At 47.9% G+C, this 15,429-nt stretch overlaps 1 pseudogene across 1 annotated transcript in view; it reads right to left on the reverse strand.

The window, feature by feature from the left end:
- The window catches only part of LOC146866703 (lysine-specific demethylase 5B-like), a 501,879-nt pseudogene that overhangs the window by 486,173 nt on the left and 277 nt on the right, over positions 1-15,429 (reverse strand). Inside the window, exons 2-3 of the transcript XR_014966529.1 lie at positions 1,695-1,845; positions 1,361-1,474 (exon numbers count right to left, since the gene is read on the reverse strand). The product of XR_014966529.1 is annotated as a lysine-specific demethylase 5B-like (transcript). The remainder of the gene's footprint in view (positions 1-1,360; positions 1,475-1,694; positions 1,846-15,429) is intronic.

Raw genomic sequence — 15,429 nt, forward strand, 5'->3', positions numbered from 1 at the left:
GCTTGCTTGGCTTCTTCACCCCGAAGGTGGGGTGTTGGAAGCAGTGTCCTTGGTCTTACCTAGGCCCGGAGGCGAAGGTGTGACCGGAGCCTTTTTCGGTTCCGCCTGGGGGGGAAATCAGTACTCACGACCCTCTGCGCCGGGGTGATGTCCTCCACATCTGAGTCGTCGGCCTCGGAAGCGCTGACGAGGCCCTCTTCGGTGTACTGCTCTGGAGCATCGATGCCTTCTCCGAAGATGTCGTCCGGAATCGTCGTCGAGGAGTCCGCCATAGTTCTTCTGGCTCTTTGGTCCCGAATAGTCTTTTTGGACCGGAAGGACTTACACGCCGGACAGTCTCGAGCCTCGTGTTCAGAGGAGAGGCAGAGATTGCACGCCTCGTGGAGATCGGTGTGGGGGAATTTGGACCCACATCGAGGGCACTTTGTAAATGGAGTTCTTTCCATTTGCCAGGACCGAAGTTTGGAGAGGCCCGAAGGCCACCGTCGACGACTGGAACTGAAGGTCCGTGCCGATGAGAAGGCGCGTCGAGTGGGGGAGATTGCGATCGAAACAATACCGCGGTTTAAGGTGAGGATTGCGCATCGACCGTCGAACTGGAAGCTGTTCTGAGCCGGAGCGCGAAGATCGCATCCGAGCCAGATGGCGGAAAAAAACAATCTGAGGATGGAGCCGAAGCCCATGCGCAATACGATCCAAAGGAGGAGTCACCGACCTCGTGACTTCCAAAGACTTTCCAAGAGGAAAAACAAACTGCAAACATCCGGGCCCAACACCAGATGGCGATCTATGCACAAGTGTGTAATCTGCAGCTCATATGCCTCGAACATATAATTTTCAAATGAATCACACTGGGAGCATTGAGGGCTTAGCATTGGCATCACAGTGAGTTGTGCAGACTCCTCATAGGGTGGACAGAAAATAATTTGTGTAGATGTTTTTCCGAACTATACATGGCACTATAAGGTCTCATTATACGGATCTACAAAACAAGGTGGCGTTTACCTTCCATTGGTGTCAACCGCACATGTGGTATTCGGAACAGTTAAGCTTGAAGTGATTTTGGGTTTACTCTATAAAACTGCAACAACAATATGGGGCGATTCTGGTAACACCTATGTGCACATAAAAAAAGCCAAGGACAACAGGCAAGGCTTATGTTAACGGTGTTTTAAATTAATTTGTTGTCATGGTAACCAGGTTTTGTATTTTATAACCACTACTGGAGGACTTTAATTTGCATGATAGATTGTGAGGCCTTGTGGTCTTGAAAGTTAAGAGCATTGAGGAAAATAACCTCTTAAAAGTAAAAACAATGAGTCAATAGTCAACCCCAATTTCCAAATTAAAATGACAGTACCTTAAGCAATGGTGTCTGACTGATGACACATGGGAGGGCATAAAGCTGTTTCACGAAACTCCGCAGCTCATTCAGAGTTAAAAGGCTTTGAGTTTACCACCACCTGATCGATACCTAAAAAGAACAAGGAAAAACTTAGAAAGAACATCGGCAGGCCAATCACAAACTGGGAGCTGGTAAAAGTCTGCACTGGTCAAACGATTATTAAACCATCAAGGGAAGAAGCAAAAACAATCACATTTTTTTTAAACTATGAAATTAGCTGCTGCGTAACAGTCAGACAATTCAACAATTTCACCATTAGGCTGGGAAACAAACTGAAAAAGAATGTTACCTGGTCTGCCTTTTGCCTTTTAGAAGCAGTTGCGCCACTGATGCACATTTGTCTGCATCCTGGGTAACTAAACGCAGGCGGCGTAAAAGGTCGTTGTCAGGAAAATGCTTTATTTCCGATTCTTCTATTAAGTCCTTGAAAGCAGAAAGATCTAGTTGGAGAAAAAAAACAATTATGTCATTTCTAAATGTGTGTTTAGTACACTGAGTTAAGGCAGCTAATAATCACTTTACTTCTTACTCTCAGAGGAAGATTTGCAGTTCCATGTCAGTCAATGTTTACAAGGAAGGACCCTTTGGCCAAATAAATAAATAAATAAATGAAAAGGATACTTCCCATGTCGGAGTACTTTTGAAGTTTAAAGAATTCTCTAGATTCACATGCTGTGCATTATTTCATCTAGTGGTCAGGTCTGAAATTGTATTTTAGTCTTATTTCTCTCTCTTTTTTTTTTTTTGCATAGGCATCGTCCACCCTTTGGTGTCATTTCCATCCTTCTATGACATCAGACGTATGCCCCGGAAACCCTTCAAAGGTTGCCATCCTCAGATTTTTTTCTAGCGACTACTTTGAGTTTTTGGTTTCCCTTTTGCCATTTACATGCCTCCTTCTGGGGAGGCATGTAAATGGTATGTGAATCCATAAAATTCTTAAAAAACTGCCCCTACTGTTAAGATGCCTTTTTGTTTTGCAGCAAGAATATTTTTTGGATTCACATGTGAAAAATGCCTCTTTTTTAAGGGTCTCCTCTGAGTTAACTGATGCTGCTAGTTTTTCGACTGAACTCAATGCCAGTGCCCGGACCCTAAACTGTATTTCGAATAGACTGTATCAAATTGGAAATGGCTAACTTACCTGTAAGTCCCTAGTAAATGTTACCTAGGTACCCAGGACATGTAGGTTACAAGGGTGGGTACCTAAGGGCTTGCAACAATGGTTGGGCCACCTTGGCCACCTCCCAACTAAAACAGATCCCCAAGTAAAACAGGTCCCACACTGCAGACTGGTAGAGCAATTGTGTACCTGTTAGCCCAACTTTGCCACTGAAAGAAAAGGCAAAGTCACAACTTCCCCTGTACATCTGTGTAAGTCACCCCTCTGGCCGGCCTGCCAAGTCCTAAAGAGAGGGTGCAACATATGACACAGGCAGGACATTTACTCTGCATGTCCTGACAGTACAACACACAAACCCACTGTTTTTACTGTGGAAAGATATGGTCGCCCAATTTGCGAGTACACTATTACATGCTGACCCCCTAGCTGTGCTAACTGCAATACAGTGCCTCATCAGACATGGTTAGCCCCCACTTTTTGCCTGGAATTTGATGTGGTTTTGATTGTAGTGCACAGGGTCCCTGCCAACCAGGTCCCCTTAAGCCAGTGTTTCTTTCCTACAAACGATTTCACAACTGGCCCTTCAAGCTGGTACCAAATACTCCTGTGTTCAGAGAAGCAATCGTGGTGCTGGGGAACTAGAGTTGTCGAGTTTCCAGCCCATGTACTCTCTATGGCTTCCCTGGCACTTACAATATCTAAGAATGACTTTAAATAGTGTAGGGGCATATCTGCTCATGCCTGTGCTACAGTGCACCCTGCCTTTGGGCTGGAAGGCCTGCTAGAGGGGTGACTTACCTATACCTTAGGCAGTGCAAGTTGGTATAGCAGTGCCATGTCAACTGTGTTCTTTTTGTTTGCACCAGTCCATGCATGTTGCAGGGGCAGTCTGCATGGCCTAGGTGAGGGGTCCCTCTTCAGTCCAAATGCCCTAGGTAACCAGGTACCATTTTCTATATTTACAGGGGCCTGAAGGGCCAATGGGCACCTTACTTGGGGTGACTAAATCCTCTATTATGCCACCCTCCTATGGGAGGGGGACATAGACCTAGCCCTGAATGGAGGGGTCCTCAATCTTCAAGATGGCGGGGACTGATAGTTGTGCTTCACCTCGCTTCCCCAATCTTAAGGGTTGGGTTGGCAGAGGTGGGCACACCTATTCTTTAGAATTTTTCCTGCCGGTTTTCCCGCCAAAAGTGGGGGTGTAAACCAGGGGCTGCCATCAACTGCTAGCTGCAAAAAGAACTGTTGATGGACAGAATGCAGAACAATGTCATACATTCACCCCAGTACAGAGATCTGGGCCTAAATCCATCGTTGTTTTGCTCACCATGCCATTCCAGTTTGGACCCAGTCATATACAAATCAGTCTTGACCCTAGGATTTCAGAAGCCAGATCGCAAGGTTGAGCTGAGCTGAGCTGGGTCCGGGTGCCTGATCTCTCCTGATCTCTCCATGATTCTGGGTTAGGAGGCATGGTGAGAGGTGTAGCTTTTGGTGTGGTATACCGAGAGTTCCAGCAGCGTGGTGTACCACGGTTGTCTGGCCCATGTTGGAGCTACTAGGATCAGTGTGAGGGAATGCTGTTGTAGCTTTCGCACCACTAATGGAATTAGTGGGAGAGGTGGAAAAGCGTACGCAAATTTGCCTGACCAGTTCATCCATATCGCATTTCCTTTGGACAATGGGTGTGGGTATCTGGTGGCGAAGCTTGGGCATTTTTTGTTTTCATGGGTGGCGAATAGGTCTATTTGTGGATGCCCCCACGTTTGAAAGAACGGGTGAAGAACCTGCGGGTGAAGTTCCCACTCGTGGAACTGTTGCGTCTGTCTGCTGAGCAGATCTGCCATGATGTTTTGGACTCCTGGGACATGTTGGGCTAGGAGAAAGATTTTGTGTGGAATTGCCCATCTCCATATGCTCTGTGCTAGTTGAGAGAGCTGTGGAGAGTGTGTGCCGCCTTGTTTTTTAATGTAATACATGGCCGTCATGTTGTCTGTGCGAATGAGGACTGCTTTGCCTGAAATCTGTGTCTGAAAAGATTTTAGGGCTAGAAACATTGCTAGTAACTCCAGATGGTTGATATGGAGTAACTTTTGTTGCAGCGTCCATGTGCCCTGCACTGTGAGGTGTAATAGATGAGCTCCCCAGCCGGAGAGCGATGCGTCTGTTGTTAGTATTATTTGTGGAACCGGGTCCAGGAACGGTCGACCTTTGGAAAGGTTTGTGGTGTTCCACCACTGCAGAGAGCGATGGGTGCGACCGTCTACCAACACCAGATCTGTCAGTTGCCCCTGGGCCTGGTTCCATTGGCGCGCTAAGCACTCTTGGAGTGGACGCATCTGGAGTCTTGCGTGGGGCACTATGAAAATGCAAGAGGCCATCATCCCTAACAGTTGCATAAACACTCTTGCTGGAAGGTAGTGTTGAAGTATGAATCTTTGTCGCAAAGCCTGAATGCTTGCAATCCTGGCCGGTTTGGGGTAGGCTATTGCTTTTGAGGTGTCTAAGGTGGCACCGAGGTATTGTTTTATGTGGGATGGTGTTAGCTGAGACTTTTGGTGGTTCACCGTGAAGCCTAGTTGGTGAAGGAGTTGGATTGTAGTGGCGGTGTGGTGTATACATTGGTTGTAGGACGTGGCTTTTATCAGCCAGTCGTCCAAGTATGGGAAGACGTGAATGTGCTGTCTTCTGAGGTGTGCCGCCACTACCGCTAGGCACTTGGTGAATACCCGTGGTTCTGTTGTGACTCCGAATGGGAGCACCTTGAACTGGTAGTGTTGCCCGCCCACTACAAATCTGAGGTACTTTCTGTGAGCATGGTGAACTGGAATGTGGAAGTATGCGTCTTTCAAGTCCAGTGTGGTGAGAAAGTCGTTCTGGGAGAGGAGCGGAAGCACCTGCTGAAGCGTTACCATGTGGAAATGGTCTGAATGTATGTATGTGTTTAGGGGCTGGAGATCTAGAATAGGTCTTGTCCCTTTTTGGTATCAGAAAATATAGGGAGTAGACCCCTAAATTTTGCTGATTGACGGGAACTTGTTCTATTGCATATTTTTGTAGGAGGGAGATTACCTCCTGTTTTAGTAATGTGGAATGTTCTTGTGACATTGGGCGTTGCCTGGGTGGAATGTTTGGGGGGGGGGTAGATGTTAATTCCAGGCAGTATCCTGACCAAATAATTTGGGTCACCCACTTGTCTGAGGTGATGGTCTCCCAGACATGAAGGAAATTTTGAAGTCTGTCCCCGACCGGAGTGGGATGGTCTGGAGGGAGCGGGGGGAAGTCATTGGGTAGGCGGTGTGGCAGAGCGGGCGGTATTTGTTTTGCCTCTGCCTTCATTATTATTGCCCCTATAGACGCCTCTTTGATAACCCCTTGTGAAGGTGGACTGAGTGGGGGATTTGTAGGAAGTGGACGCGTTATCGGAGGTGTAGCCTCTAGATGTACTCCGAAAGGAAGAGAGGCGAAAAGAGCACCTAGGAGGGTGTGACTGCAGGGCTCCCATTCATTTTTTCGAGGGCCTCATCTACCTTTGGGCCGAATAGGTGTTCTTGGTCAAAGGGATGATTCAGGATGGAGGCTTGTACCTCTGGTTTAAAACCTGATATTCTTAGACAAGCATGGCGACGGAGGACGCTAGTATTAATGGCCCTGGAGGCTGTGTCTGCTGCGTCTAAGGCACAGTGTATAGAGGTGTTAGTTATTATCTTGCCCTCATGAATTAATTCATTGGCCCTAGTTTTATATCTTTCAGGGAGGTGGTGCATTATGGTTTCTAATTCATCATAATATGCCCTATCGTATCTGGCCAATAGCGCTTGGGTGTTGGCGATACGCCATATATTGGCTGCCTGTGACGCAGTGCGCTTTCCTGATGCGTCCAGTAGCTTTGACTCTTTGTCAGGTGGTGGTGCTTCGCCTGACGCCTGGGAATTTGATCTTTTTCGTGCAGTGGAAACCACTAGGGAATCTAGTGGCGCAGCCCTTTGATATAGGCAGGATCTGTGGGGGCAGCTTTGTATTTTTTCTCTATGCGTGGGTTAATGACCCTGGCCCTGACTGGGTCCTTAAAAACCTCTGGTGCATGTTTTACCACCCCCTTGAGCATAGGTAGTATGGAGGTAGACCTATGTGTGGTATCAAGTGTGTCCAGGAGGAAATCCTCCTCCACTGGGTCAGTGTGCAACTCTACCCCGTGATAGTGTGCCGCCCTTTGAAGTAGGTGGTGGAAACCTAAGGAGTCTTCCGGTGGAGATGGCCTGGAAGGGTAAAGGTCATCTTGTGGGACGTCGGGAATATCTGGGTTATTGTAGTCGTCCCATGGGTCTGGGGATCCTGTAGGGGTGGGGTCTTGGGGCACATCCCCTGTATCGTGATATGGGTCCCCCTGATCATCATCGTCTGGAGACGGGGTCGGAGAGCGATGAGGTGGGGGTGGAGAAGGCAGAGGTGGAGAGGGTGGAGGAGGTGGGGAAGGTATTCTGAAAGGGGAGGTAGCAGAGTCCTTCCTCTTTGGAGGTGGAGGCGGAGCCGGTTTGTCCAAATGTCTCTTTTTGGAAGAGAGTGCCAAATGTCCAGTTTTTGGATCCCTGGTGAGAGTTTTTTGTAAGGGATCCGGTGTAAATAGTTCCTGTGACAGTGTTTGGTCCGTCGGCGCTGAAGTTTTCGGGGCGATGACTTTTTAGGCTTGTCCGTGCCAGTTTGCTTAGCAATGGGCTTGGGAACCTCCGATTTCTTGGTCGGCGCCGAGGTGGGCTTCGGCTTGGAAGTGTCGGTGCTGAGGGCCTTATGGGGTTTGGTCGGTACCGAAGTTGGCGTCGGTACGGAAGTGCTGGGTTTCGACCTCGAGGGCTTCGGTGCGGAGCTCGGTGTCGAGGTAGAGGCCGTTTTTTTTTTCGGTGCCGAAGTATGTTTCTCGGCACCGCTGACAGGCTGGCTCAAGCCCGAGCCGCCGGAAGGCTTATTTGGCTTCTTCACCGGGCCCGAAGGTGGGGTGTGTGAAGCAGTGTCTCTGGTCTTGCCTAGGCCCGGAGGCGAAGGAGTGACCGAAGCATTTTTGGGTGTTGGCGCGGGTGTGGGGGGGGGGGTATATTACTCACGACCCTCTGCGCCGGAGTGATGTCCTCCACATCTGAGTCGTCGGCCTCGGAAGCACTGACGAGGTCCTCTTCGGTGCGCTGCTGTCCCGGATCTTCGATGTCGTCTCCGAAGATATCGACTGCAACGGAGGTTGAGGAGTATGCCATGTTTCGTCTGGCTCTTCGGTCCCGAATAGTCTTTTTCGGTCTGAAAGACTTACAGGCCGGACAGTCTAAAGCCTCGTGTTCAGGGGAGAGGCAGAGGTTGCATACCTCATGAAGATCGGTGTGGGGGAATTTGGACCCACATCGAGGGCACTTCTTGAATGGAGTTCTTTAGCCGGGACCGGAGCTTGCGTAGGCCCGAAGGCCGCCGTCGGCGACTGGAACCGAAGATTTGTCGATGAGAAGGTGCGTTGATTGAGGAGATCGCGATCGAAACAATACCGCGATGTGAGGTGAGGATTCCGCTTCGATCGTTGAACTGGAAATGTTCGGAACCGGCACGCGAAGATTACATCCGAGCCCGATGGCGGAAAAAAACAGTCTGAGGATGGAGCCGAAGCCCATGCGCAATACGATCCAAAAGGAGGAGTCACCGACCTCGTAACTTCCAAAGAGTTTCCAAGGGGAAAAACAAACTGCAAACATCCGGGCCCAACAGCAGATGCCGATCTATGCAAAAGTGTGTAATCTGCAGCTCATATGCCTCGAACATACTTTTTCAATATGCACTTGGCTTTTGTAGAAAATTACAAGTGGTTGCAATAGGCAACACAATTTTAAACACAATAATGCATTGAGTTCAATGGAAGTTTCAAGTTATTTGCAATAGATTACTTTTAGGATTACTTTTGTGATTCCAGGACTGGATCCTAGATTCAGTCCTGGGACAGTACTTAGAAACAAGTGATAAAAGTCGACTTACTGTTATGATTTTTAGACAATATTTTGCTATTTTAAAAGTTGACACTTAATTTCATAGAAAAACAGTCAATGATTCCCTATGGAAGAAAATTCAAGTTGCAGGTATAGTATGTTCTTGTTACTTTTGTAATCCAGTACTGGGTGCCTAGACTCAGTACTGGGACCTTTATCTAAAACAGGTAAATAATTACGTTTTCACAATTTATACGATTTTTAAAGAATATTTAAAGTTTGCAGAAATCGACAGAAGAAATTTCACAGAAAAACAGTCAATGGTTTCCTATGGAAGAAAATTGGGTTACTGGTAAGTACGGTTGTGAATATTTTTCAGAGTCAGTGCTGGGTACCAAGATCCAGCACTGGGAGCTCACCTAATAGCAGGTGAGTATTTTCGTTTTCGTTACTCGGCTGATTTTTGGAGAATATTTACGTTTTGGAAAGTCCACACTTAGAAGAAATTTCAGGAAAAACCAGTCAATGTTACCCTAAGGAGAAAATTGAGTTATCGGCTTTAAGGTAAGTACTCGACTGGCAGAGTTAAAGTTCTGGGCATAGACTCAGGGGTCCCCCAGGGTCAGGTAGGTACAGTTGTTACACCCTCAGCGGCACAGTGGCAGCCGGGTGCAGAGAGAGTTAGGCCCAATGTTATCCTATGGGAGGCAGGGGGGCCTTGGTTGGTGGCTACTGACTAGCAGGCCACAGAGCTGTGGGAGCTGGGCTCCTGGTCACTTGCTCAGGGCAAATGGGGAAGTAGATAGGTGTAGAGGTTACACTGCCAGGGCCACTCGGGCGGCTGGGTGCAGGGTGCTTTTAAGCCTTCGGGCGCTCAAGTGATTTCAATGGGAAAGCTCCGGTTTAGAAAAAGACTGCAAGCTCAGGACCGAAGATTCTTCAGGTGCCACCACCACTTTGAGAGGTAAGTTGGATAGTTGGAGGATAGGTAGGTACCCCAGAGTTGGGCACAGGGGGCCGCGGGGCGCCTTTTGCTGTCGGGAAATCTTACCCTCTGCTGATCGCGGTTGGGGGGGCACCTGGTTCTGAGGCTGCAGGCGTCGTCAGGAGCGTCGAGGGAAGTCCTTGGGTGCCGGACTCGGGGTCACAGTCGCCGTGGGGTCGTCCTCGTGATCTTTGTTCACTCCGGTACAGGTCAGGCTTGGCGGGTGCAGAGTGTGAAGGGTTCGCGGTTCCGGGCTGATGCCAGGGATTAGAAGCAGATTTTGAGTAGAGCCTCTACTCATGGGAGTCCCAGGGGCTTAGAGCCAAAAGGTAGCCAGGTCCTCCGGGGTTTGTGAGGTTGCTGGCCACAAGAGATGCCGGGATGGAGCAGGAGCAGGTTCGAGGGTCGACAGGCCGGTAGGGCTGGGGCCATTGCAGTTGGTGTCTTCCTCTTCTTAGCAGCTGCAGGGCAGTTCTTCTTTCTTCTTGCTCTTCTTTGTATTTCGGAATCTGGAATCTGGGGAAGGAAGGTTCAGGGTGCCCCTAAATACTGGATTTAGGGGCGTTACAGGTAGGTGAAGGGCAGGGACCAATGGGTCCCTGTCCTGGGGTGGGTACACCCCCTATCCTGCCTCTCTCCTGTGGGAGGGGGGGGCAGTAGCCTAGTCCTGATTGGGCAGGGCTCCCCATCTTCAAGATGGCGAGAGCCCGGAGATGTGCTTCACCTCGCCTCCCCCACCTGAGGGGTGGAGTTGGCAGGCTGGCACATCCCCTGTCAATATTTGGGGTTTCTGGCCAAGCTTCCTGCCAGAGTGGGGGGTTGCAGTGGCCTGGGGAAGCTCACAGAGGCAGCATGCCTTTGAAGTTTCCCCCTGCCCATCCTGGGGGAGGAGATCTAGCACCTCGCCCAGGATGTGCATTGTTGCAGGCCCTGGAGAGCAGGGTTCTCCTACCCAGGGGTCCAGCAACATGTCTGCTGTGTGGCAGCCTAGGCAGCCTCTCAGACCAGACGTGGATTGTAGGTTAGTTTTCAGGGGGCATCTCTAAGATGCCCTCTGGGGTGCTTGGTAGATTAAATCCCACACTAGCATCAATGCGGGTCTAATGTGCTGAGAAGTTTGATACCAAACTTCTCAGCCTTCAGTGTTGCCATTATGGTGCTGTGGAGTTTGTGATTGACGAGCTCTCAGCACCATGTACTCTTAAATGGCAGCACTGCACTTACAGTGCCCAGGAATGGACCTGGGTACTGTAGGGGCACAGGGCTCCTGCTCCTGTGCCCACACCACTGGCATAGGGCACCCAGCTAGAGGGGTGGCTGATGTATGCCAGGGCAGTGTAGGTGGTGGGCATGGCACACAGGGATGTGTGCCATGTCGACTCTTTGTTTTGTCCTGTACCCAGACACTCAGCCTACAAGGGCAGTATGTGTGCGTTAGGTTACAGGGCCTCTAAGGGTGGCACAATGAGTGCTGCAGCCCTTAGAGGCCTTCCCTGGTCACAAGGCCCTGGGTACCATTTCCCAGGGGCTGACATGTGGCCAGGGCTTGCCAATTTGGGTTTTAGGTTTTTAGGGAAGGAACATAGGCCCTGGGCACCTGATTGGCAGGAGTCCAGGGCACACTCAGTCAAAGTACATTCAGCAATTCAGCAAAAAGTAGGGGCGTACCATGCAAGAAAGATGGCACTTTCTCACAACCCCTAACTTCCCAACTTAACTCGAAGTGGTGGTCGCACCCAGAAGACCTTCGTCCAAAAGCCTGCTGTCTCTTTACAAACCGGAGGTTCTTAATTGAAAACAACAGGGCGTACGACATAGAAACAGCACCTGGCCACCCTAGTGTCGCTGAGGGTGCACCTTTGGTGCTAATTTGTTTACCCATTTGCCCTGAGCTAAAGTCCAGGAGCTTTGCTCCCACAACCCAGTGGCCTGCTTGCCAGCAGCCACCAACCGGATAACATTGGGCCTCAGCACTCTGCAACCGGTCGCCCTAGTGCCACTAAGGGTGAAACAAGAGTGCTTTGTTGACCCTGGGGGACCCCGAGTCTACCCCCAGAACCTCAACTCCCACTACCAAACACTTCCCTCAAAACTGATGAAACTATGCGGTTGAACACTCGCCTGGCGCACCAGGACTTCCCGGGGAGCACGCATGCCCCCCTGAGGGTGACACATAACTCATGTGTCGTGTGACAGTCTGCCTGGCGCAGATCTCCCGACCCCTGTCCATCTGACAGTGCACGAAGATCCCCCAGGACAGAAGTGATGTCACCATGGTGATTCACTGGTGACGCAGCCCTTCTGGCTGGCCCCTGACCCACTGGTTCTTCCACTGGGGACTCTTTTCCCCTCTCACCCCTCACTCTGGACTTCTGCACCCTCACAACTGGAGTGGCACTGCCAGACACCAGAACTGATGGAGGCCTGCTTACAGACCCTCCCAGTTCACCAGACACTAGGGGATCCCTCACAACGGGCAGCCCCTCAGGACAGACTAGGCTCCCCACCTGGTGTTCCCTTAAAGAACCATCCAGGCTCTGAGACGGAGGTTGGGCACTACTGGGACATAACCCATTCTCACTCCTTCCCCTTAAAGACAGGACGTGAGGCCCTACACCCCTCTCACTATTACAGGACCTAGCTGGGCTACTCTGAGCCACTTCCAACACACTGGGTTTGAAGATACCTGAACCACTCTTCTTGGGATCACTCCACAAATGCCTCTTCAGACCCTCTGGAATCCACCAAAAGGTCTGCCTCCAATGTGAGCTCCCTGGGGTGAGAGAAATCACTTTGCTTAGTGTTTGAGCATTATTCATTCTGAATACGCAATACATATGTATTATTTCTTACACCTATAACAATGCATTGAAGTTAATATCTCTAGAATATGTTAACTAAAAAGTATGCTGTCCTATGTATTTGGATTCCAATCAGATCTCAAGTGTTCTGATACATGGAGTTTCAGATGTACAAGAACCCTCGTCTGCTCAATGGTTGAGTAAAATTTATTCTGAATGTAAAAAACACTAGATTACTAAAGGACAATGTTATGTGCCATTATTCTCTACTGTAACCTTACCCCTCATTTTTGGTACACGGATTTTAAGATAATTCTTTATGTGATTAGTCCTGACACTCCTCCCTGTGTTATTGCATAGGGTTAGCCCCTGAGATGATTCTTATTGATCAGAATGAAGCATTAATTACTCTTTATGCGTTCATTCTCACCGCTTCTTAACCCGTATTATTTACTCTGAAATGGCCGCCGCCATTACAGAAGTCCAGACTACACTTGCCAGTGAACACACAGCGCGTGTGTCGCTCGGCATTGGCTTTTCGTGCACGCGCATCGGCGTCAGATATAATTGACTGCCGTCCGACCTCGTCTGGCTACAACCATTGCCAGCAACCCTTCGTCTTGCATATTAGGTAAATCATCACACCCTGTTACTTTGATGGATTATGCATTTTCAGCATATTGCCCCTCTAAACCGTGACCCTCAACTACTTTCATTTCCCTGACAGACATCGGTTCTATCCGGCACTGCGTTCCTTGCCTCACATTATTGATGCGGGACAACAGCTACTATGCCAATAACTAATTAGGAAGGTGAGTTCTCCATCGATCCAATGATACTTTCTTTAATGCTCTAAAAAACCCTTTACTTCTAATTACAGGAATTTTCTCCTCACAATTGACCTTTCCTGATGGTTCCGTTTAATAAAGGACAGCGGGCCTCAAGTGGGTTATGAAGTGCTGCCCTCATTTGGGTCACTATTCACACTAAATTTTGGTGAGTACATAGTTGATTTAAATTCACTCATTTATAACCAGCAATTAGATACTGGGCTAATTCAGTTTCCTATCTGTAGGACCTACAGCTAACCCTGTTACTGTGAGCTACAGTGAAGCCATGCCTCTGCTTTCATTTCAAGGGTAAGCCATTCCGTAGCGCACTATTACACCTATTCATATAAGCACCTCTTTAAGCATTTATGCCGGTGGTTAAATTTCCTTCCACCTTGTCATTGATAGGAACTAAGTGTCATTACCAGCTTTGAGAAGCACCCTGGAATATATTAAGAAGGATTTCTGCCTTTCAGGCACATTGATTGTGCTGCTCGGTAAACCTGTTTTACGTTCAAGCATTGGCCCACAGTTCCCACGTTCCCTTCATCAACACTATAACCTTGTCCTATCTTTAGCCCCCAGAATCTCTGTCCTGAAGAGACCCCGTACCGCGAGGGGGTCGAAACTTCGTCGACTATTCAAAAGTGAGAGCCCCCAACAAATCATAGTTGTCCCTGAAGAATTGATTGCATTGGCTCCTCTTATCTACTAATAACCACCACCACAAGTGCTCCAAAATCACCATTGATATTTCACTAGTCTGGTTATGGTCACATCACTGGGGTTCACATATCACTTTCAAATGTGAAAAATGTATATGATGTAAATACACAGACAGTAAAAAAAATTATGCCTTTTTGTATGTTAAATATTGTTTTGCAAAATAAATAACACACTTCGGCTGACGTGAGGACTATTAAAAAAGAAATTTCTGTGAGCTTTAACGTTTTAACGTATTACCTTGTGAAATAATTGGTATACCTTATTGAGCTAAGGTTTTTTTCTTTACCTGTCTGTTCTGTTTGAGTCAAGCAGGATACATTAATTGCTGCAATAACTAATTGTTTTCTATGAAAAATGAGTTCCTTGTGAACATGGTCTCTGCTTATGGGCAATACCCAGTTCGCAAGGACATATGGGTCGCTCTTGTCTTTTGTGAGAAATGATTTTAATAATGTGGCAACCCCCTGACAAAGCCAGTAGGCTGGTCTTATTTAAAATATCACCCCTTTTATACTGTGATGTTACATGTGGTATATGTGGGGAGTATTGTGATGATGAGGTTCAGGGGCCCACTAGGTGTGTAATGAGTTAGTAGGATGCCACCAAAGTTAATTCCATTTGTCTAATGTGCAGTTTTGTAATTTAATGTATAGCATTTATTAGCACTTTTCCTTTTTTAAAAATGCACTGACTGGACAATAATGTATTGAGTGCTGTTGCATGCCAGCGAAGTGGGACTGCTAAAGCACACTAACTCCATTGAGTAGGTCTTGGACTGCTCTGCTTCACTACCCTGAAAAAGTCAAATGCTACAATGGAGTACTTCTTTTCCAGTAATAAGATAACTGCAATACGATTACTTGTGAAGGACTCTGTCGCAACTAATAACCCAAGTTCTTTCAGCACCTTAAAGGGAGGCTCAAATTATGTAAGGAATATTCCAATTTGAAATCGCTGAATCTGAGACAAAATGGGGCAGGGCCCTGAGGATTTCTCACACTAAGGTGTGGTAGAAAATCTAGTAGTCGGACTGTGAAGGAGTAGAGCTCACAGCCTATACACCTGATTGTTAAGTCTTTGCATCGTAAAAGAAAGCAGATAGGCTATTTGTGATCTACTGCTGATTTCAATGTTAATAAAGTGCTTTATTAGGTACTGCTAATAATGTCCAACAAGGATACCCTGCCTGACTAGTAATTTTCAAGCATGTGAATCTTGAAAGACAATGCTAGAAAAGAAAATAGCTATTTAATATTAGTGTTAATTCTCCACCTATAGTATCTTTCATAGATTTCACATAATTCATTCCTTCCAGTCATCGATCTGGGACTCCCAGTTTAACAATGAGTAAAGTATGTGAATCTATGAAAGATACAATGCTGAAAAACTATTATTTATATTACAGAGCTTTACCAACAGTGTTATTTAATTTCCCTGTGCAGAGGAAGGCCATGTGGGCTGCCTTAGGCTTGCATTTGCCCTGTTGAATTGCTTCACTCCTCCACCCCAAGCCACGCCCACCCCAAATTCCTAGACTTGCCCAGGAAGGAGTGATTTATATGACACTAGTATTATTAACTTAGGTATTACTAACTACTG

This window comes from Triturus cristatus, chromosome 1_2 (assembly GCF_964204655.1).
Source record: "Triturus cristatus chromosome 1_2, aTriCri1.1, whole genome shotgun sequence".
Taxonomy (NCBI): domain Eukaryota; kingdom Metazoa; phylum Chordata; class Amphibia; order Caudata; family Salamandridae; genus Triturus; species Triturus cristatus.